A 25,664-nucleotide genomic window follows, 5' to 3' on the forward strand; every position below is an offset into this window, starting at 1 on the left:
TTCACAAGTGGTTTCCATACTTATTAGAGCTAGACAATACTTATTGATATTCAGCATCTGTATTAAAGCTATCATCTTAAACAGACAACAGAGAAAACTGATCTTCATCACTTTGAGATACATGCAAGTCATTCTGTTTATTCTGTATTGTTTAGTCCTGTAATACAGGATAAAGATGAACAACTTCTACGTATACTGACTTATATGACTGTTTATTATTTTTTCCCTTTGTACCTCACCTTTAATGCACTTATCATGCCAATGCAGAAATATGTACAGTTAATGTAGAAATAAGTACAAAAAGTCAGAAGAGTGTGGTGAGAACCCAGTGTGTGTACAGAACAGTAAAGACCTGCCTTTCTATTTCCTTTTGTATAGGAAGTCAGCAGAGCATAAAATGTGAACAAATTGGGGATCACTTATTATCCTGTATCATTTACAGCCATGCTCCTGGCAGTCCTCTTATACAAATTGTGATTTTGACTTCTATCATTCCTCATATAGCACAGCCCTCACAGCCACCTGAAGGCAGAGGCTGCGTAGTATTAATTCCCACAGAGATATCACTGGTATTAAATGGACTCTAACCTTACCTCTAGTCACAGTCTCACTAATGGGATCCTGCACGAGTCTGCTATCTTCTTTGGGGGCTAGTCAACCAAACTTCATTAAACCAGTATCAGTTTCTGCCTCATTCAAGCTGACTTTACCAGCCCACCTAGCTGTAATTCACTCCTAACTCAACCTTAGGCTTAAGATTAATATACAATACTATCTTGATACCACCTACCTTTTATTTCACCAAAAACAAATCTCATTCTGGGACTCCCTATTAATAAAATATAAGATTCCTCCTTAGTTATAATTGCCTTTCTTGTTCTAAAGGTTCCTATTTAAGTCACGTTTCCAACTCTTCTAATGTAGAGGTATCTCTCATAGATCTCTTGCAGGGTAAGCCAAGTAGTGAATGATTTGAAACAGACAACGTGCTCTAATGGAGACAGATAATTTGTATAAATAAGTCAAAGCTTGGTCTTTTATAGCTGCTCAGCATCTCTATATTAAAGTGATGGTAAGAAGTGGACACGGTAGAAAAGTTTTGTTTCTTCTGGGGTTTCCTTCATTCCTCGACCAAAACAAACCTGCTAATCAATCAGTTATTCCATAGTTATTACAACAAATCTAACTCACTGACTTGAAACACTGGAAGAGATTATTTCCGAACTCCAAGAACTCATGTGTGTTGTGGAATGGCATTTTCCTTCACTGTCTGTGTTAGTTCTCAGCATCACTGCTACTCTGGAACAGTAAGTCCATTACAGTTAAAAAAAAAAAAAAAAAAAAAAAAAAAATCCTGAACCTTGACTTTTAATCTTGAAGAAAGCACCCCTTTATTTGTGTTTACTGAAGTCTTGAAAAAAGGTTATTGTTAACTTTGGAGGCCAGAATCAGATTAGTTTAGCAGCTATGCATGCTAACACTAGCTATGCACAGTTGAACCTTTGTCCCTTTTGTGCACTCTTGGTATCTCTTTCTGTGAAATGAAAATTAGGTTGGAGAACAGTCATTTCACAGAAGATGGTGAGGGCAGCTACATTCCACCACTCCCATCTAAACTGCATGCATTTAAGCCTCATGTGATGTAAAAGAATAGAGGCCTTATAGTTTTGAAAATTGTTTGACCCTGAAAGGCTTCTCCTTTGTACTTGTCCAAAAATTAAAAAAAAAAAAAAAAAAAGAAAAAAGAAAAAAAAAGAAAATTATTACATGCTCAGTCTGTGACTTCATTGCCTGTTACTTGGATGAACACTTAAAATGTAAATTAAAGAAGCCACCTTTTAAGATGGACTAAAATCCCAGCAGTATGTAGGGTGTCTGCAGTTCTTACTTGTTTTTTTTTTTTTTTCAGAAATAAAACCCCATTTTTTTCAAAGTATCATAATTTTTCTATTGAACTTGCAAAACATAAGCGCTTACTTCTTCCTTAAATTATACTAGCAAAAACACAGATCTCCTTAAAATAGTTATTCTTATTTCAACAAAAAATAAAATAAGATATGCCCTTTAACACTTCCATTTTCAGGTGTTGAATTAAATATGTGAAATTAGCATGTTTTAAAAGCTTTATGAACAGAAGAAAGACAATGTCACCTCTACATACTCATACCCAAAATAACTGAATCCTTATTTCCACTTGGGACTGCCACATAAATGGTAAGTATAGAATTTTTATACATTCCTTTTTAATGTTTATACTATTAAACAATCATAGAAATATCCCTGCAAAATGGTATTTTGTTTTAAAAGGATGCTTATTTCATGCCCTCTTGGGGCTAAGTGACATATTTATGAACCCAAATTTGCATTTCTGATCTAGATCTTGTTTACTCACTGATTATAACGTGACGTTTCACTGTTTGGATAACTTCTGTATTTTAACTTCCTGAATTACATATTTGCATAGTAGTTATCTTTGAGGTTTTTTTATTATTATATAACTACTTTTATTTTCAAGTAAGAGCTTCTGTGTGTTTCAAATAATGGTGGATATCTGCCTTAAGCTATCAGATATCTTTCAACATATCACAGCAACTGAGTATATAAATTAACACACTTACTTAGCATGCTTTTATTAAGTGCACAGGATATTATACAAAATATCTTTGAAAAGTACTGGAGGTAAATGGGCTTAAGCAATTTCAGTGTCAAACATGATTGATATATCGAATATTGTAATCAACACCACGCAAAACTTTGTCTCATAGGAAACTGCTGAAAACCAAAGATTCTAAGCATTAGCAATATGGATTTTAAGAAAAATTTTAGAAGATCAGAGTTTAACAAAAATAGCTCTTGTAGACCTCTTGAGTACAAGCAACTTTTGGTCTTTTGTATTTTTCTCCTATCACTGTTTGGGAGAGGGAAAAAAAAAGTTCTACTTTCATTTCCCAGACAGTACATGTATTTCTGAAAACTTTGGAATTGGTGGGGAGGGAGGGGCACCACAGACTGCAGTTTAGGATCTGAATTAAGCTACTGCACAACCAGAGAAAACAGAGAGGCCAGCTTTGAAAGAAACATTCTAGAAAATAAATGTAAATTCATTATATGTTATGATTTCATAAGAAACCTATAGAAAATAGATTTTTCTTCTAGAGTTTCTCACAGCACTGAGGCATCACCCAAAAAGCAGTGTAGTGAATTTGCTAGGGCTGTGCAATTAGTGATATCAGATGCATGATACTACCTCACGTAACACACAAATATACACTCCATGCATTACAGTACAACTCATGCATTTGAAAGGATTTAAAGATAAGACAAGATAACCACTTACATGTTGATTAATGCTGTTATGAAGTCTGCCGTTTTCTAGAGATTCCAATATTGAGTATCATCTGATATCTTTTGGTCTTCTGAAAACATTTAAGTATTAAGCTTTTTCTAAGGCCTTGCATAAATAAGATGTAGTTCCACCCCATACTTTCACCACTCTATTGTTTAAAAGTTCTTTATTCTGTATGTTTATTTTATTTTTCAACTACTTTACCAGGAGTTGTCATCAAGCAGCTATTAATCAAAATGTACCTTATATTTTCAAAAAACTTGCTCTAATACTTCCCTTGCACTAAACATTGATGTGAAACTGTAAAGAGAGGCAAATGTTTTTTTATAACTATTTGTTAATGAATTGGTAACCAATGGTAGATAATTAAATTAAATTGCAAGTACAGAAACAGGGAGAGAAGGGACTTGTTAGAATATTCCCCTGAGTGTGTTTACTGCCTAAGCTAGAAATTGCAACTAGCAATTTTGTTTAATATTCACTCGTGGACTTTAGCTTCTTAAGTCTGCTTCTTTTTATAAATTTGTATGTATATTTATTTTCATATGATTATGTAGGTGTGAAGAGTGTTGCTTCTTTATAGTCACATAACCATGTCTGGAAGTCTGATGAGTTAATTTACTTACTACATCTTCAAACAGAGACCAATTTGTGCCTCTGGGTTTTCCAGTTTGTCTTTCTGTACACTCCTGTTTGTATTACACATTTCTACGGAATGTAATCAGAGTCTAATACTGTATTGAAGACAGGAATGCTCCATACATTTATATAATATTACATTTTCTTTTGTCTTTAAATACTCCTTTCCTAATAATTCTCATACTTTTGTATATTTTTGAATGTAGAAATTAATAATATAAAATATAATATTTTCATAATTTATAATTCTATTTACATAATAAACCATATCTATTTAAAACATAATATAAGCTATCCATAAAGCATATAGAGAAATTTAAAATAGTATATCTTTTACTATATGTAAATAATTTGTTTGCCACTAAATACCAACCTGAAATTCTCAGACAGCTATTAACAGTTGCCATTACCTGCTATACCCTGTAAATGCAAATAGACAATTTACAGCTATTCATTGCATGTAAATAATTAGTGTGTTTTCTTTTTCTCAGGTGCATTATTTCTCTAATTAACCATGAGTTTCACCTTCCATTTCATCATTAAACTGATCAGCATCATGGGATCCTTTTGTGCTGTTCTCCATCAGCCTGAGATTTGTCTCAAAATTTGAGGAGGGATAAATTGAAGGGTGTGGAACAGATAATAGTTATTCCTTATTTCTAACTGTACAGAAAGCTCTTTAGTTTCAATTTTAGATTTACTCTTCTGAATCTCAGAAGGCTCTGTCATTTTACTTTTTAGCCCATTTCCAGAGCATTCATGAATCTGATGCACACTGCAGTTTTCTTGCTATTAACTTCTCTCCATTTCAGTTACTTCTGAAAATTTTTGATAAATTATTATCCACAAGAGGATTCTTTTATCCTATGACAAGTTTGCTTCTTAAAACCCTTGCGTAAGGAGCACTTCTGGAATAGCTGTACCTTCTGAAGTGACAGATGGATGGCAGCCACCTTACAGCGTTGCACTTGCCTCATTTAGATAAGGGAATCAAGACCTTATTATGGTCAGTCCTCTAGCAAAGTAACCCATTATGCTCCGTGTGATCTGTACTTTGTCTTGTTGTTTTATCATTGTGCTTCCATAGAATTTACAAAACAATTGTTATATTGAGAACCTCTTTATAACAATATTTACTCATGTTTTCAGTTTGCAACCATTCATATAAAAATACATGGTTGTGATTTAGCTATCTTATGAGGGTTTGTTCTTTAAGACAACTCTCATGTCATCTGTCATCTTCTGGGAAACCAGAATTGCAAAGAAGAAAAAGTTAATCACAGCTTTTTAGTGAAACTTATGAATCATAGATATGAAATATTTTATTAAAGAAAACTCTTTTTTGTAAAACAACTGCACACACTCTTGATTAAAAATGTGGTAAGTGAATACATTTGCCACGAAGCAATCACACACAATTTAGTCTGTGCAGTAAAGCAACTGGTCCTAATCTTCTAGCCTTGATACTTTCCAGCTGTCTCAGAAGTGGTTTATGCCACAACATAGTTAAATAGTTAAATCATTATCATGCTGCAAGTTAGTTAAATCACTATTTTACTTACTAAAAAGGACACCATACCAAAAAATTATATATTAACTCTTTGCTTAGCTTAGGATATTGATTTCACAGAATTAAACTGCTGCTTTTATTTCCAATTCCGATAAACTGATGGTGAATCATCCTCAATATTTCTATTGCACTCAAACCATCAAATAGTATTAATAAAATGGATGGAATTCAAACACATATCTAAACTCTGAGGCAGATGGCCATATAAACTGAATATCCAACCTCTTTGAACTTTAGACATTTCATTACTAGCAATTTCAATGTACATTCTCCTGTAAGCCTTATATTAAAATCAATTAAAGTATTACAATAAGTAAAAAGGAAAATGGCTTTGAAAATATTTCTGTTTTACTCAGATCATAAGCCACTAGCTTTGTGGACTGGGGAAAATACAGCTTATCTATTTTTATTTCAGTGAAAGGGTGTGTAAAATAGAAGTGTACCAATTCACTATTTTTTCATTGATGTAAAAATAAATAAACACAAAACAAAACCAACCAACCAAACAAAAAGGAAAGAAAACTACAGGAAAAGTTCACCAAATTGCCACAGTTATCACTGCTAATGAGCTGTCTCAGTTAAAGACAATTCCTTTCAATTCTTTGGATAAAGCAACATGAATGCGTCTCCCTTTTCTCTTCTGCTAATGATTTTCACCCTTCTACTTTTCAATGTTTTGCGGAAAACAAACAAAATCCCAGTTCTGACACCTTTCTTACAAATATTGAATCATGATTAATGTATCTTAGAATAATGTATTTCAGAGTTTACTGTGCTATCTAAATCTTTCCACTACTTAATTGGTAATGTTAAATTTTGTTCTTTGCTTGATTCTTTATTTGGAATTGATGTACTGGAAGAGATACTGATACGGTGAGAATTTAGGAAGTATGTACTGAGCACTATTTTACATCTCCCTATGCTGTAAGCTTTGCAAACATACACCGAAAAAAATCGTACCATATAATAATGTATATACTATACAGTACGATGTGATAATGTATACGTAACAGCATATAAAACGTGTAATTAACAAGAACTGACTTAAATGAGAGTTTATATGATGAGTAAAAATATATGCCTAAATATGAGAATGCCCTACTTAAAAATATGTGTATACTTAAAATTAAGAAATTTTCCCCTTTCAAAGAACTTGTTTCCAAAATTCCTCACCTATTATGCTGTTGTTCTGTGTTACTAAAAGGTGACTAGCTGGGATATTCAACATTCACAACGGAGACAAAAATACAGCCATTGCATCCAAATAAACTGATTTAATCAACTTAATAAATCTACAAAGTGTAATAAATGAAATTTTAAATACTGGAGTGCGTTCATACTACCTTTAAGAGAGAGGACACATTATAAATTAACCTGCCTTGATTTAAAAGGTCGTTTTTAACATATCAAGGAATAGTACTGTATACCCTCAGGATACATCAGTCTTTGTAATTCACATACTATAAATATGAAGGGGGACAAAAAAGAAAGGCTATAATCTATAGTCTATAATATGCCTATTTTCTATAGATAAGGAAAAGAGGGTAAGTTTTATCATCATATTCAGTGTTATTAATAGGTTTTTAATATAGATAGAGTAATAAACATAAACCATGTTTCATTGCCTGTGACTTTGAACAGTTCATTGTACATACTGATGGATACACATCCCTGTCAGGAAGAACACGCAGCTACCCTTCTTAAGCTATTTTCACCTACTATTATGGTTTCATGGCAGAGATGCATCTGCAAACAAAGTAATTTTTATATAAATGATATACATATATATTGATATATATGCATATGTGTATATATGTATATACCCTACACATATACATATACACACATATGTATATACACATACATATACATATATACGTATATGATATATATTATAGGTATAGACTACTGTAGTATTATATTTATATACTACACATATATATAAATAATAGGGATCACGCTTAGAACAAGTAGCAGCAGTTTTAGGTAAAAGCATTTCTTCATTAGACAGAGTCCCTTTACTGACCCCACAGACTAGTGCCCCCACATCTTCACCCACAGCCTTCTTTCTCAAAAACTTCACAACAAGCAAGGCATCTGAGCATGCCACACTGTCACACCAACCCAGGGTTCTTAGAAAGCAGTCACAGCACCAGACTCCCTCTGTGAACACATAATGAACACATAATCTGTACCTAGCAAAGTCTGTCCTCCAGGACGCTTTGTGGGAAGCAGATCAGTGGCAGAGCAGCAGCTGCCACCCCTGGGCCTTACTGCCAGCTCTCACCAGAGCACTCCTTGATCTGGCACTCACCGCTTCTCCTTCAGAAGCAGCAGCCACGCTCTGAATCAGGCTCTGAAGCTGTGAACTGACCTCAACTACCAGCAGCAGGCCTGGGACTCGCAGCAGCAAAAGGCAGCGCTGCCACAGCAGCCAACAGCTCATGCATCTGTGTACCAATCTGTTCTGTCTCTCAGCTGCTACTTCAGGCAGCCACGGTCACTGACTGTGCAGGCACACCCTCTTCATCCTCCACCCACAGAAAAAAACTGGCACAGTCCTTGTGGAGCTGCCAGAAGGCTGCTGACAGCTCATGTGCGGGAACACGCAAGAGGACAACATTTTTGTTGTTAAATCTCATGGAAAGCATTCAACATGCTAGACGAATCTTGCCTTCTGCTGACTCCTGTCGATCTCTTTGTTACTTTTCCCAATTTAAATTGTAAAACTATCTTGCCGCGCAAGTGGAAGGTGGAGTGCAGACCCTCTCACTCCTGGTCTTGTACTGTCACACTTGGTAGATACATGAAACCTGTCAGGGGGCTCTGAGATGTATCCCCTCAGGGCACTCTGTGGTGAGCAGCCAGCACAAGGGCAAGGCTTTCCATGCCTTTGGCTGTTGCTGCCTCTCTGCCTTCATGCTGTTTTCACTGCCAGATGCTGGAGGGTGAGGGCAGAAGCTCAGGCACTGAGCATCCGTGGGAGGATGAGAGTGGGAGGCAACTGCCCAGGGCTGACACCCTTTCTGGAAGAACTTGGAATGGAATCAAAAAGTTTATAGGCAGCTGTTGTGAAACCAGAAACAAGTAAACTTGTTAACTTGTGTGCCTGGTGCATTTCTGAATGGTCCAAAACACCTGGAAAGCGGATGCAGCAAGGATACATCTCTTTGGAGCAGTCCTCAGGAGCAATGGAACAGCAACATAGACTTGGGTAAGTGGGCTAGTAAAACACTGAAACAGGACATTACACATAGCAGTATACAGCAACATGAACACTGAGAATGAAAGAAGCAGCTTCAATTTATTAGATGAAATCTTTGCTGCTAATTTCATGCTCTGGTTTAATATTATAATTTTAAGTATATTTATTTATTTATTTATTGAAAGGCTGACACCAGATTTCGTAGTGTCAGTGACCCATGTTTAAATGAATTACAATGAAATGAGAAATGGCAAATTTAAACCTTTCTCATTGTGTTCTTAACACAACCTCACAGCTGCAGTCTCACAATTTATTTATTACAAAAAGCAGAACAAAATGAAGGAACTATGTTTCACATATCTCAGAGGAGCTTTTTCTAATAGAACTGAGTTGTGCCTGGTGATCTAATTCTTCTTCTAACTCTTTAGGACCAATCTCAGGAAACTGGTACATTTACCACCATGCATATAAGTGCTCATTTGTGGAAGTTATACTGTCAGCAAGGCAGTCTCTTTTTTCCCTCATTAAGAACGCTTATTACTCCTGGTTATTCACTATCCTAGAGGACTAATGTTTATCATCATGGCAGGCTCTGAACCAATGGGAATTCAACTGCTTTATGTTATTATGAAATCAGAAATATAAAATCTGCCAGCTACAAACTCAGATAAATATTTTGGTGCTGTCAACATTTTACAAAACTTTGCCATAAGCTCCCTGCCTCTTAAACACAGACAAGCAAGTAACACAACAAGAGTGTGTTAGGTTAAAAACAAATTGTGTTCAGTAAATGCTTCTCTCCTTTTTTTTTTTTTTTTTTTTTTTTATCTGATACTTAATTGTTTAAAAGCCATTAGTGTTTAGAAACTCTACATTCACATAAACTTTTATAAAGTTTATGTTACTTCAATTTACATTAGAACATGAAACAGGAATCTTGCATCTTTCAGCAGAAAATCCTTTCTGGGAATGGCTGAACTTGGGTCAAGACTTGTTTTATCACAACAAGAATATGGGCAGAGGATGTTTACTCTCACCACAGCATGAATGCACCCTTGGGTGATGGAGAGGAGTATACACAGCAGCACAAACACTGATAGGGAATACTAAGTCATCAAATTGCAGAGAGAAAAGATACACGTGGATTTTAGTATCACTGGATCTAACCACAGTTCGATCAGTCACCAGCAAGACAGACAATTGTTGCAGCTATTTAAATAAACAATGATTTTTTTTGTAGCTGAGGTCAGTATGTCCTTATCAAGATTGAACCAAAAATACATTTGCCCTCTAATGCCCAGTCCCAGTGCCCGCATTATTGTAATTAAGTCAACTACACATGAAATCCTGACCTAATTGAAAATTACTCTAAAACCTGCATTTATTACATTGGGTCCAAAATTTTACCTTGTTTATAGGACTTAGTTATGATGAAGGTTCACAAGGATGGAAACAGAACTCTAAAATAACTCCATTAACTGAACCGTATGAAATTCCACATTGCTCCTGACTGTCTTTAAATGAAGTCTGAATCTATTCATACAGATCAAGAGAAGTAAACAAATAGTTAATACTGTTCTGTACTTTACCAGCTAAAATAGTTGTAGGTATTTTTTCCTTTTTAATTTATCTGCTGTGGAGTTTTTTTGCTTCTCTTCTTTCCTGTTTCATAGTGACTCGTCTCTCTTTCTATTCTACTGCCACAAAGGTCAACTTTTTTCATGAGCCTGAATTCAGCATAGTCAGAAAGAAGTACAGAAAATTGCAGTTCTGTCAGTCAAGAGCTTTCTTAGACCTATCAATTGAGGAAGTGTCCAGAACCTGTCAGCTTAGCTGCATTCTTTGGGGATACTACGGGAACAAGTTTGAAGATATGCCTTTGACCTCAATTTGAAATGAATCTCTGATATCTACTAGACTTGCTGTTTCACTTGGACATGAAAGTCCACGTGAATAAAATAAGAACCTTCTCTCCTTATGTGCAGTGAATAGACTCAGTAGAGTACGAAGCGAACACACACAGTTCTGAGGTTTTAAAGAAAAAAAGTCACCCTGGACTGTCATACTTAAAACTTTTTTTTTCCCACAGAGCTTTGTCATTTATGTTCCCCTTCTTATAGCAAATTTATTGCATCATTGTAGTTTATATTAATATTTCATAGAACCGTAGCCTTCTTCAAATTTCACAGAGCTATTCCCAATAAAATAATGCATTTCTCTTACTCTATTCTCTGAATCACATTCATAAGGATCAGAATCTTCATTTCCTACCGTGTTTCAACTGCCTTACGCTATTTTAAAGGGCTTAATGAGTATGATTTTATAGTGTTCTAATACACCTACTAGTCAAAACCCTTCCAAATGGATGCTGGAAATCTGACAGCAAGTAAAACATAAAACAATGTCTTTATGAGCTTGTAGCTAAAATGGATTATAAGTAAGATTTTTTATAGTTCATCAACTAAAAAAAAAAAAATAATTGTCATTTCTAAGAAGAACGGAATGGGCACATTACAAAACAAAAGTTAAGGAGCAGCTGGTACGTGGTGATGAAACAGTCAGTATGTGAAAGGAATTAATTTGGTCTCTCCCCTACCATCACCATCTTATTAACATAAATATATTAAGATGAAATTGTGTTCATTCATTGAACTAAATAAACAAACACAACAAGAAGAAACAGAACACAATTATTTTATAAATTTACGTATATATTTATCTATTTGCTTTCGAAAGGCAGAAAAAAGGTACGTATCTTCAGTTTTATTTATACAGTAGGGATGCAGGAAAACTCACTGGAAAATTGCCTGGAACAAAGTCTTGATGCCATATGATGCCAGAAAACACTAAGATTTAATTATTTTATTTTTACCACACACACACAAAAAAATAATCAGGAAATTCAAGATCGTATGACCCAGGTATAATCATCAGCAGACACTCCACATCCAGTGTGAACCGCATATAAGCAGGAGGATGTCTTCTCACATAAGTTGATCCCTCTGAAACTACAACCTCATGTAATCACTCTACCTCCCTGCTCCCTTTGTGCTCCCTTCTTCATCCCACCCTGCCACTGTTCCCAATTTCTGAGTCAACCACATAGACTCTAAAGCTGTCTAGGACACCCAACAATTTCTAAAGCAGATCCAGGAGACACTGCTGAACACTGCAGCACATTCCCACTGATCAGCCACAAATGCTTATCACATAATTGGTGACAAATGTCAAAGTAGTTCAGCTTACTCAAACTCCACACAGACCCTTTATTGATGAATCAGTTACTGTCTGCATGAATGCATCCTCAGTGCTGACTCAGGTAAGCATCCCTACACAGTCAGAATTGAAAGAGCTTCTCTTGTGTCTGTCTGTATCCTGAACGTTTTGGAATGACTACACTGCAGTAATTTGAAACTTTTCTTGTTAACCAGAAGGTAGGTTTTCCAAAAACCATCACAAAATAACCAAAACAGAGGATTAAAAAAAAAAAAAAAAAAAAAAAAAAAGTATTTATGAAAGTCATTTTAGTCATCTTGCAGGAGACTACATATGCAGAAAAAATGGTCCCAACTCATTGAGTAACACCCAATGCAATCAGAGAACTCTTTAGAGAACATTTAGATTCTTCCAGATCTTATGTCACTACTAAGCAGTGAAAAGAGCCTCAATGAAAGCTATTCAGATGAAATAAAGCCCCCTTTTTGTCTTTAATTAATCATTCTCTTGTTAATCAGCCTTACATAATCATTCTCACAGACTGAAAATCTCTCATTCTGGCCCAAGGTGGAAAAGGATTACCCTGCTTAGGTCGAAGGGGAAAAATACATCTTTCTTTTCTCATCTTCATCATCTTAAGCATATAATTGCATAAATAAAGCATTCTGTATAGATTCATAGAAACACTTCGGTTGGAAAAGACCATTAAGATCAAGTCCCACCATCGACCTAACACTACAAGTTCACTACTAAACCACATCCCTTAGTGCCATGTCCACACATCTGTTGGATACCTACAGGGATGGCAACTCCCTGGGCAGCCTGTCCAAAGCCTAACTATTCTTTCCATGAAGGAATTATTCCTGATATCTAATCTAAACATCCCCTGACGCAATTTGAGGATGTTTCCTTCATCACTAGACACCTGAGAAAAGAGACTGACATCTTCCTCACTGCAGCCTCCTTTCAGGTAGCTGTAGAGAACACAGAGGCCTACCATCAGCCCCTCCACCTTCTCCAGGCTAGACAGGCCCAATTCCCTCAGCTGCTCCTCAGACATCTTGCTCTCCAGTCCCTTACCAGTTTTGTTGTTCTTCGGTGCCCACACGTGAGCAACTCAATATTCTTGTGGTAGTGAGGGCCCCCAAACTGAGCTGAGGGCTGGAGGTACAACCTTACTAGTACAGAGGAACAGTACTATATGATGACTGTACTAATATTGCCAAGTACAGAGGGACAATCACTTCCCTCATCCTGCTGGCCACGCTATTTCTGGTACAAGCCAGGATGCCACTGGCCTTCTTGGCCACCCGCGCACACTGTTGGCTCATGTTCAGCTGACTACCAACCAGCACCCCCAGGTCCTTTTCTGCCAGGCAGCTTTCCAGCCACTCATCCCAAAACCCATGACACCCTATGGGGTTGTCGTGCCCCAAGTACAGGACCTGGCAACGAGCCTCATTGGACGTCATGCGACTGGATGCAGCCCATCAGTCCATGCTGTGCAGATCCCTCAAGCAAATAAACATTCCCACCGAACGTGGTGCCATCTGCAAACTTACTAAGAGCATACTCAATCCCTTCATCAATACAATCATAAAGGTATTAAACAAAACTAACCCCAATACTGAGCCCTGGGAAACATGGCTTGTGACCATCTGCCATCCAGATTTAACTCTGTTCACAATGACCTTTTGAGACTTGCCATCCAACCAGTTTTTTACCCAGCACAACATATGCCCATCCACAAGCCATGAGCAGATAGTTTCTCCAGAAGGCGGCTGCGGAACACAATATTAAATACCTTGCCAAAGTTCAAGTAAACAATATACACAGCCATTCCTTCATCCACTACACAGGTCCTCTCATCATACCACGAGATCAGGCTAGTCAGGCAGGACCTGCCTTTCATACAAACCCATGCTGAATGGGTCTGATCATCTGGTTGTCCTGTACATGCCATGAGATGGCACTCATGATAATCCACTCATGACCCTCCCTGGCATTAAGGACAGACTGATAGGCCTGTATCTTCCTTCATGTCCTTCTTGTAGATGGGCATTACATTTGCCAGTCTCCAGTCAACTGGGACCTCCTCAGTTAGCTAGTACTGCTGGTAAATTATTGAAGGCATCTTGGCAAGCACTTCCCCCAGCTCCTTCTGCACCTTTGTGTGGATCCCAACCAAATCCATAGATTTGTAGGTGTTCAAGTAGTGTACTAAGTTAGGTCACTAACCTTTTCCCCTTGGATTATAAAGGCTTTGTTCTGCTCCCTGCCTCCGTCTTCCAGTTCAGCGGAGTGTGCACCCTGAGAAGAATTAGTCTTACTAATAAAGACTGAGGCAAAGAAGGCATTAAGTACCTCGGCCTTTTCCTCATCCCTTGTCACTATATTTCCCCTTTCATCCAAAAAAGGATAGAGATTCTCCTTAGTCCTCCTTCTCTTGTTTATGTACTTATGAAAACATTTTTATTGTATTTTACTGTAGCATCCAAGTTAAGCTGTAGCCAGCCTTTAGTCCTTCTAATTTCCTCCCTGCATAACCTCACAGCATCTTTGTATCCCTCCTGAGTGGCCTGCCCCTTCTTCCAAAGGTCATAAACTTTTTTTTTTCTTTTTTTCCTCCTGAATTCCAGTAGATCTCTTCTATGCCAGGTATGTTCAATGGAGAGAAGGAATAATACTTCCTGTCCTCCGGAGCAAGATAGCACACAGATCACATTAAAGCACAGCTGATGGCAAACCCAGGTCAAGCCTTCTATCTTTAACTTCTCCAGAAATAAGACCTGGAACCAACTTACCCTATGACAACAGAAAGCCCCAGAGGAGAGTGTTAAAGAAGGAAAAAAGGCAGTGAACCCAGGGGACCACACTGAAGAATGTGGTTTGCTGTTCCTGTTGCTGGCATGGGGCAGGAGATGAGGGGATATGGAGTGGTGCTAAGGGAGCACTGGGGACATTCCTCATAGCAGGAGCATAGCAGCTCATATTCCCTAATTTCTCCCTTAATAAATGACTTCCAACACTCAGTTCTGGCACTGCAGTCGGTCTGCAATTTGCAGGCTGAATGCTTGGAAACAAAACAGGAGGAGAGCCATCGCTGCTCTCCCCTAATAGCTGGTTGCTTTGGGTAGCCTCCTAAGCTTAGAGCCAGCTCCAAGTGACAAACTAAGCTACCACATAAAAAGGTGCCACAACATACTGCTGCCTAGTCATTGCCCTTGGCACTATGACACCCTCTCAGTTGCCCTTGGTTCTGAGTGCATGATATGATAGCATTCAATGCATGTTAGAAAAAGAGAATACTCTCATTAAAACACTCTAAAATTGTCTCTTATTTCCAAACTTACTTCACTTCTTTGACCACCACCCATGAAAGAAAGCTTAGATTTAGGTCTACATTTCACTCTAGTTTTGGTTTTGCCTACTCTAAAAGCCCAAGAGAGATGCAAATCTAGAAAGTGGATATCTAAAAATTATTTCAGAAATACCATTTTGTAGAAAGCTAGTCAAAACCCTTCTCAGCCTTCCCCCTCTCCCCCCCCCCCCCCTTAATGGGATATCAGAAACATGCCCGGGAGGATAAATGTAGCTATAACAGTGTTTGCTGTCCAGCAGTCTTTTTCTAGAATAACATTCCCATAAGACTATCATCATCCAGTTGAATTTATGCCATAGGGACAAATTATCCCACCAGAAGTCCTGACAGGAAAACTTAAAATTATGTCCTTGGAGGAAAAAAATAAATCAGGAATTAAAAAAAAAATAAATAAAGTAGTTACATGCAGCTCAGTATCTGAAGTCAGAGGACTGTTCCATTCTGTTCTATTTTTATCTTGGATAATTATTTCTATAACCTACTATATGTCCACAGTAACCCACTAGTTTAAATCAGTTTTCCAGAATTTTGAAGAAAGCTGATTTTTTTTTTTTTAATTTTTTTTTAAACTTTGGTTGCAGTTCAGTGCTAACTTTAAGCTGATCTTAGGCTATGATTGAATTGAAACTCCCATTCAATTTCCAATTGGAAACCATTTGAGGGGTAGGACAGTGAAGGAAAAGATTCATTTTTTGTCCTGATCAGCTCCCTATTCTAACTCACCACTTACTCATATGAACACCATTGTTCAATAGAAGGAAAGATCAAGCAGTACTATATATACACATTTATATACACCATGTGGTATTATACTATTTGCATAGTTTTGTATATGACACCAATTTTCTCAATATCTTCACACAGCAAAGGAAAAGTTTCTTCATTTCCACTAGACAAAGATCGCTTTTACATCATTCCACTGATTCCATTTAGTGACTGTCTGCAAAATGATGGATAAATATGGACTAATACTTTTACCTTTCGTTTTTTCTGATAGATATCAGAGTCCAATAAGGACTTATCTATTTAGCTACACTGTAAAAATATATAACTTATTCTCTGATTCACTGCTTTTCTTGCCCTATTATGTCAAAGTGAGCACAGTACACTTTAAATCACTATACCCAAAATGTAACTGAAATGTTGTTTAAACAAGTATAATATATGGGCATCTGCCTCATACTGTTGTGACTAGAAACTCAACCTTACAACATGAGCAAGAAAAAAGACTTTTCTTCTTTTGGGACAGTCTGAATCATCTTGACAGAAGTAATATATTTCCATCCTGCAAATGACTTCTGCAAAGTTTTATTTTTACTATGCGACATTAGCTTATCTTGAAGTTGTAAATATCCCTTCTAAAGCAACATTCTAGGTGCTGTTTTTTGTTATTATGATTATTTTGTTACATAACAAAAGGATATTGATGTTGGTCATAACAGCACTCGGTGAGCATACAGTAATATATTACCCTTCCTTTGTAATACAGATTTTTACCATTAATATTCTTCTGTTGTTAGAGTTGCCCACTGACTCTGATTTTATAATAGTTCCTACAGATGGCCAGAAATAACATGTGTGCAAGGATAAAGAGGAAGCAAACTTCAAAACAATGACACAGTCTTCATTACAGAAGTGTTCTTTTAGTAATTAAGTGTGGAGTTGCACATATGGTGTCTGATTTATCCCCATACTCTCATTGATGTAAACCTGCTATAATAATAATATAAATGTAACCACACCATTTTTCCAGTCAGGGAACACATCTATTTTTATTTCTTTTATTTTTCCCACAAGTAATTACACTTTCATTTTTCCATTTGAAACTGGGAGAAGGAAAAGTAGCCACAGTGTCAAAAGTTTAGATATTGTGGACTACATTTGTGACTTTAAAGAAAATAGATAACTTTTTATTATATATATCTTATTTATGGGGGGCTGGAGAGGGAGGCACTGTTGTGAAGTCATTAGTTATGTTCTTCTTTTTTAAGGATTATTTTATGCTTTTTTTTTTTTTTTTTTTTTTTTTTTTTCCTTTCTCAGCATATGCTATGATATCTAGCAGATATCTAATCAGATATGCCAAAGGCTTGTGTCTTCTGCCTAGCTACTTCACACTAAAATTGAATTCCTGCTGAAGAGAAAAATGGCAGTCTGTTATCATGGATTGAGAGGAAAAAAAAATCCATAAAATAATGGTTTCCAAGAATTATTTCCTTGAAATTCTGAATGTTCTATTAATTTTTATGTACGATGCTTTGATTTTTGTCTTCCCTATCCACTACACTCTTTAAGCGTAGTTCTGCCAAATTCTGACCCTTTATTTGTGAGCAGCTATGTAGCTTCCTCTGGGTATACTTTCATAATAGCACAAGTCAAAAGGGGTAGCAGAATTCTTACTGTCCAGCTCCTGGAATGCACAGCCTTTTCTTTTCCGGTCATAATTTCTTGATAACCTTGAGAAATTAGGCAAACTCAAAAACGTATTGAATAACAAATTTGTGCGTAACACTTCTCAAAAGGTACTTCATTTGAAAAAACGTTAGCATTTTTTCACAGTGATAATACCAGCTTTTTTTTCTTTCTGGATTTCTAAAGTAGAATAAATTCTGCACAAAATTTAATATGGGCAAACCCTTCTCTAGACTGTATCTCACCCACTAATGCTTATTAACAAATCTCAGATTGAATATATTTGCCTAGATGCATCATTTTCAAATTTTGAAACTTCAGATCTAAAGCCTCACTTTTATCACTCATCGTTGTAAATTAAATTAACCTCCATTTCATATTGCATATTGATTCAGCTTTTGCATTGTGTTGACTGCACTTCTGTATTCCTTTGTATCTCAGTTTTACTTAGTCAAAGGAGTTTTATTAGCTTGAAGTTTTACAGTTGACATTTTTGTATTCCATAAAAGACTGCAAGATGAACATGTTTGAAACTTCAAAATAACTAAAAATACAACCCTTAATGCAATAAATAAATATTTCGTCAATTCAGAAAAAGGGCATTTGTTCAATAAATGACTAGCAATATGGGGGAGAAAAAAAAAATGATGTAAAAGATAACAGAAAAACAGAAGGGCATAATTACTGCTGGACATAAATGGCAGAAATAAAATTACATGTTACATCCATCCCACACAAATACTTCTGATGCAGTTAGCACAGGGTTGTGATAGAACTGATCCCACAGACACTAGTCAAAAGCACTGAAAATTGCATAGTGATAAGCCAACAGACTCACAAACCTGGTTTACATGCACAACAAAATAAGCTGAGGAGCTACTTGTCCCTAAGTACTCACTGACAGGAATGATAGCCATAACTGCTCACAGGAAACAGCGTTCCTTCTTGCCATCCCTAAATACCCACGGTTAGTAAATCGACAGACCTCAACAGTCACTGCAAAAATCCAGTTCCAGCAAGAAATGGTTAACCAATGCTAAAGAACCAAAAAAATTACCAAGTCTTTTCCTTACTTAAAAACACCAAACTTGATGTTAAAGGGATATTAATGGATGTAAAATGATGTGCCACAGCATCCTCTGCTGCAGGATGAGTTAGAAAATTGGTACTGAAAATCAAAATGATAATCTGCAGCTCTAGAATCTCAGATGTATGGAAAGTTTAAAGTGACTCTTCATTCTGAACCTTATTTAAAAAGCTATCAATGATTTTTGAATTACTTTATATATACAATGTTGTAGCTCTTTTTGAAATAACCCCATTTAATATTTAAATAACTGATTTTTAGAATTCAGAATTTCTATGCATGGATGCAATCTACTGTTCACACTCTATTAGAAAAAGAACAAATAGACAAGACTCCCTGCCTACGTTTTAACCACTAAGAGCTTAATGATCGAAATTTTAAGGTTTCTTTCAACCTTTATGCACATGGTAACTCCAGGAACAAGTACACATATCAAAACTACAAGACTAATCCACTGCATTTGGACCTTTTTGTCTCTTACAGACAGAACAGACAAAGAATGATAAAACTGAAATTGTTAGGTATTTTACTTCTCACAGTTCATGAAGGAGTCAGGTACAGTACACGAATTAATAAAAACATTCTAAAGCATTACAGACATAAAATTATAACCCAAACTTTAACGTACATCTTTTTGTTAATATGAGAGCTGTTATACCTCAGAAATCGTGAGGGGACAGTTGTTACTTTCCCTATTCATTTCTAAGGCTTTGAAAATATGAACCAAATCTTCAGTTTAGCTTTATTCACTTTTTATGTTAAAACGTACATAGTGTATGCAAACACAAGCATGGAAACTCTTGGAGTTTACTTATGCATGGAAGAAATTACTCAGAGCCTACAGCAGTAGATGAATATGAGTATCACACTGAAAAGGTATAAAGAACACAAATATATTAAAACATTAGATTTTTGTTTCATAGGGGGCATCAATTTTAAGATATGACGCTGGAAGCACTCTTCAAATGAAAACCCCTAAGTGCAGCAACACCACCCCCACTGAATGGAACAAAACATGCAAGTGTAGATTGTTCCAAATATTTTTGTGACAATTCTCTAAGCACAAAAGAAGAGAACTGGTCTATTATTAGACAGTAGAATAAAATGTAATTATAGCTAAGCAACACAGTTTCAATTTGCTTGAAAAACAGTTTCCAGTTTGAAGAATACTTTGCATAATACAGAAGTTAAATATCAGGAGTGATATTGTTGGTTTTTTGTGTTGTTGTTGTTTTTTTTTTTTTCTTTTAATGTCCCAACAAAAGAACTAAATCTGCGCATGCATCAATGTACAGAAGACTTTTTCCTGTTTATCAAAAACAGCCTAGAACAAAAATAAGACATAAATGTCATTTTATTTTTTAAATACTACTATAATACTAGCTATATTTAGGCTTCTGAATTACCTAAGAATTGAAAGGGACTATACACAGAAGACAAAGATATAGTAGGTATGTTGAAGAACCAAAACTTTGCAAATTAATGTTTTATCTTTCTGATGTAGTAGCTGAGGTTTACTGGTTCGTGGCATAGGCAATAAGTACAAAATATGATCAGTTTTCAAAATACCATGATCTGGCAGTGTGTGTCTCGTGGTTTATTCTGAAACAGAATAATCTCTATTAAAAGACTTGACAATACAGGAGAACAATGTGACAAACTGTGCTTCTATTTGAAAATCATCACTCAGGAATGAAAACATGTATTTTTCATTGAAGGTTGGGTTATGGCTAACCTTTGCCGCTGCAAGGAGAGAGAGAATCTATGCAACTTAATTCCATTTTCAAGGACATGCCAAAAGTACTGTCTGGAAGAGCCTTTCTTCCTTCTCTGTGGACCTTCCACTGTTAATACAGATGATGAATGGTAGTCATCCCACCACTGCCAAAGATGCTTTGCCTGCCCGCTGGCAGGGGGGTTGGAACCAACTGCTCTTTAAAGTCCCTTCCAACCCAAACCATCCTATGATTCTATGGTATCATCTTGAACCATGAAGAATAAATTAAGGACTCACTGTTAAAATAAGCTATTTCATTTTAATATCAGTTTCCGCGCTCCCTGCAATCCCGTGTAGGGCTAACTAAGCACATGTTTGGAAATATTGTCTTTCTGACCACTTTCAGAACCTTCACCAGAACTGAGGAATATCTGAACAACACAGAGAAAATCTGCCTTTACCAGAGATACTTGATCTCAAATTCTACAAGTTCAATAATATTTCATTAAAATAAAATAAAAATAAAAAAGTGAATAGTCACCTAGATGTTGTACACACATAATATCATGAGGGTTTCTGCTTTCTGTTGACTTAAGACTCAAACCAGGCCCTTAGAAGGGAAAATTTAGTCTCTGATAGAAAAGGTGGTGCAGAAATGACAAAAAAATCACTAAAATGACCCAGAGCCTAGAATCTGAGACAGCAGATACTAGTCTTTTCTGTTAAGCAGTCCTCAACATCTCGAGTTAGATCACATTTAGAGTATGTAGAGTACTGTGTGTTATTTTGGGCTCCCATGCATGAAAGTAATTTATAAGCTGGAGAGAGACCAGAAGACAACGTGCATAAACTGAAGCACAGGAGGGTAAGACCAGATATAAGGAGTAATTTTTTTTTTTTTACATTTGTTTTGCCTACTTTTTTTAAAGTTTATTGATATTTTTCCTAAAGATATCTATAGGTATCACGGCATTTTCATGCATACAGTGCTTACGTTGCTCCTTACAGAACTTGGTTCTTGTTATCACTGTAAGCACATGACTACCACCAAATGCAGTACTCAAACTATACAATTATTTATTTAATTATAATTTGGTGGTACGATTTTCAGTCACTAATGGAAACAAAATTGTATTTTTTTTTTAATCGCTTTTGTATGAGTGACGATTTCCATTACATTGCATCTGATTCATGTTATGAACTGTTTTTAAACTTATTAATAACTTCTTCATAAAGAAACTAAAAATTATTTCAGAAAGCTTTTAATATGCTGATTTGAAAACGATAGTGGCTTTTAACACAAGAACACCCATTCAGTGGTAAAAATATTTCAGAATTACAATAAGCCTAACTTTAAGTAAAACGAGGAAAAAAGGCTGGCTGTGTCAAAAGAAGAAAAAAGTATTTTAAATATCCTCCATCATCTTCCAACTAACATTTTCAAGTACTTTATTATACAAAAAAGTCTTTCTGAAGCCTGCTCTGAAAAGCACTGCTGGACTCTAATCTCAATTAATTCAAATGCAAATAAACTGTGAACTTCAACCTACTTCAAGCAATCAATGCAAGTATTGCCAACTCTCCCCTCATTTAACTCTTTAGAACTTATTATTTTCTTGAGATTTTTGCACAATTCAGCAAAGCAGCCAAATAACTGACCACTGATTTCACTTGGGGAATGTATAAAGTGTAATTAAATAGACTAACTAATTTCATTTCTAGAGTAGTAGGGGTAAATTCCCACATAAATGTTGTTATCAAATCAAGCTGAAAACGAGTAACAACTACGTATTTTCAAGTAGTTCCTATACCCACTTGTAAAGGAAGCATGTCTGGCTGGACCACAACAGTTTGGCTTATTTGAACTCAATTCATTACATCTCAGCCAATATACTCAGCCAGAACAACCAGGGTTACCAATGACAAAGGGGAAACAGGTGACGATGGCAAATGGGGAGCATTTTCACAGTTCTGCCACAATAACTGTACAAAAATTTCTTTATCTGCACTGGCCTGTCCTAACTGTTCTGGTAAAACATGTGCTAATAAATATAAGTACTGGAAAGGAACAAAACCTGCTTATTAAAAAACAAGATTTTGTAACTAGAGCTTACTCTACTAACCACAAACCCAAAGAATTTGTAAAATAGCACAAAAAAGAATTAGGATGTGGGTTCATTTCCTCTGAAGGTAGAACTTTATTCCCGGCTTATTTTATTTTTTTATCTTAATGAGGGTAGTTTCATACAGCACTGTTTTCAAAGGTGCTGGGCAACCATAACTGTCACTCAACCCACAGCCCTCTCGATATCTTTTTATTATACAGTTTAAATGTACTCTTCTTATACTAATATAAGAACATTCTTTGTCTTTTCTGTCTATCAAGAGGCAGGAAAAGCACACTTTATTAAATATGCATAATATCTTATGAAAAACAAGCTCCCAGACTTTTGATTTGTTGACAGCTATTCCCTATGCATCCAAAAAAAAAAAAAAAAACTTGCTAATCTTACTTTGCTTTAAAATTATAGCACATTATAGGCCAAGCTACACTGAATAATTAACACTCAGAAAAACAGAACAAAGTAAAGAGTGGTATTTGATTCATTACTCCCCCTTGAACCTGTGATTCACTCCTGAAATGTTTAATGTCCTGGATTATCCCATAATATTTGCCAGTCTGAAGAAAAATATTCAGAATTAGTAACTTAAGTTTCCTCTGACCTTAGAAATTTCTATGCCAAATTCAGGCCTGTTAAAAAGCAGAACTATTCGTATCAGAGCTCCACCTTCTCATTTAGCTTTGAAGCTAACACTAGCCAAGTATAACCTTGCTTTCGTTAGAACTTTACATTCTCCAAAAGTCAAAGAAAAGTGATGCAAAAGTTATTTTCTGAATTTTTATACAAAAAGCTTAGAGCTGCATAAATTTCTTCCAAGGAAAAAGGTGTCATATAAATTTAGAGAAATAATGTACATGATTGTAAAATTTAATTTCTCAGGGTTGAATAGTCTTGCTTCTTTAAACAAATATCGAGTATTATTGAGTAAACTCACATGAAAATAAATCCAAATGACAAACTGACGTAATATGATAAATCTAGAACACATCTAGAACTGAAGAACATAACATTTGTAAGGGTTGTTTTTTACTGAGTACCATTTACTGTCGAAGCCAATTGCTAGCCCAGCAAATACCCAGGTGACTCACTACCAAACAGAAGCTCAGAACTCCTAAAAGGCTGTGAGCATGGTGCTGTCATCAGTAACGGTAAGCAGGTGCCAGCACATGCACGCGTGGGTCTGCAGGTCAGTGTAAGCAAGGTCTACAAAGCACCACTTCAGCAGTGGGTTTCCCCGAATACCAATTTTATGACAACAGCCCTCCTGAGTTTGCAGGAGTTTTGCAGACATCTATTTAGTCAAGCCATTAGCACCCACTTTTCTTCAACTTTTGAATATTATTGTTAAAGATCCTGGAACTCCACACTTCCTTCCAAGTACATAAATACGCTTGAACATGATTACTACTGAAAACAGTCATAAAATGTCTGAACACTTTCTCTAATAACAACAGATGACCAAAATAGTTATGGACCACAGTGTACAAATTCCACTTGATGTACATGTATATTTAGAAAACCATTTTGTTGAAGTATAGTGGTGCCATTTTATTTCCTTGAGAGCCTACCTATCATTTCAAAACTCCATTTTTTAAACATGATTTATAAAATAAAGCAACCAAATGGAAACTGAGACAAAGCATTATGTGGAAAATACAATCAGATATAAGATATAAATTAAAGTGCCGAATTAATGTTTTAGCTTCAAAGGTTATCATCTGATTGATGCTGGTAAAATGACTGATCTCAGCAAGACCAATGACTTTTACTCATATAACGATGGTTGCAGTCCCTTTGCAGTTAACAGGACTATGTATATGAATAGAGACTACTCAAGAGAACAAGGATTTGCAGATTCAGGCCCTGTATGTTTACAGATGAACATCAAAAGTTTGGCAATACTTCTTCAGATTTTTTCAAAGTTAATAAAATGCTTTCACCAACTGGTTCTAAATTAACCTTTACAAAACATTTCAAATGTCTACTTTAGAAAGCAAACAACTTGAATCTTTTTACTTTGCAAAGTACCATTATTTATATTTATATCACAACATTTCAAAGCAAGTTTGTGTCAGCGACAGATGATAAGACCTGTCTTAGTTAATGGGTAGACTGTTAGTGAGGATTTATAACCAGTGCATGTTTGGTGTAATAAACTATCTTGCCCTACCTTTTGGAAAGAGGAAGATGAGGGCTGCTTTATAACTGGAGAGGGGGGAGGAGGGTGTAGTAGGGAAATATATCATATGTATTTCCTAATTCTACTTAAATTTAATGAAAATCTTTGCAACCTAAACTACCTTCTCAATTTTCTTGCTTTCAACTTTACTCCTCAGTATTTCTGTGCTGCTGCCAAATGGTTTCCTTAAGTTCTGACTGATAAAAATATCCAGTAAAAACACGCTACCTTAACATTCAGTAAATGATAGTAGAGTAAAAATTTCTATAACAACGTGAAACAATCTTTGATCAGCTTCTTACCACCAACAGAAGTTACTTCACACTTCAGTTACTACACCTGCTAGTTCTTGGACAAGACAACTATGCAAAGAAACAAATATTTTAGGTCATTGTTCTAAAGAAAATTTACCAGAGCCTCAAGAGTATAAAGTAATACATAGTGCCACAAAATCCAGGTTGAGGACCTCATTTGCTTTCCTGTTCTGTGCAGTCATTTTGGTAGCACTCGCAGCACAAGCAGCAGCAGCCCATTCCTCTTGGAATCAGCCTTCACCTCAAAGAGGAGCCCCTGTGTGGTGCTGCTATGCCCTGTGTGTGCAGAAATCCCTGCCTGGTGTTGCTCTGTGTGTGCACAAGTCCCTGCGTGCACAGAAGTCTGACAGCTCACAGAAGGGGCAGAAATCCCTTCCATGAAATCTGAGTGCCCTGCTAAGCTTGTGAAAGGTTAAATACTGCTGGAATAGCAAGACATTTCATGTGCCCACACTTTCCAGTTCCATTCAATTA

At 36.1% G+C, this 25,664-nt stretch overlaps 1 protein-coding gene across 5 annotated transcripts in view; it reads right to left on the reverse strand.

Annotated features, from left to right (window-relative positions):
• FSTL5 (follistatin like 5) overlaps nucleotides 1-25,664 on the reverse strand; it is a 428,524-nt gene that overhangs the window by 276,868 nt on the left and 125,992 nt on the right. The window lies entirely within an intron of this gene.

This window comes from Aythya ferina (assembly GCF_964211825.1).
Source record: "Aythya ferina genome assembly, chromosome: 4".
In the NCBI taxonomy this organism is placed as follows: Eukaryota; Metazoa; Chordata; class Aves; order Anseriformes; family Anatidae; genus Aythya; species Aythya ferina.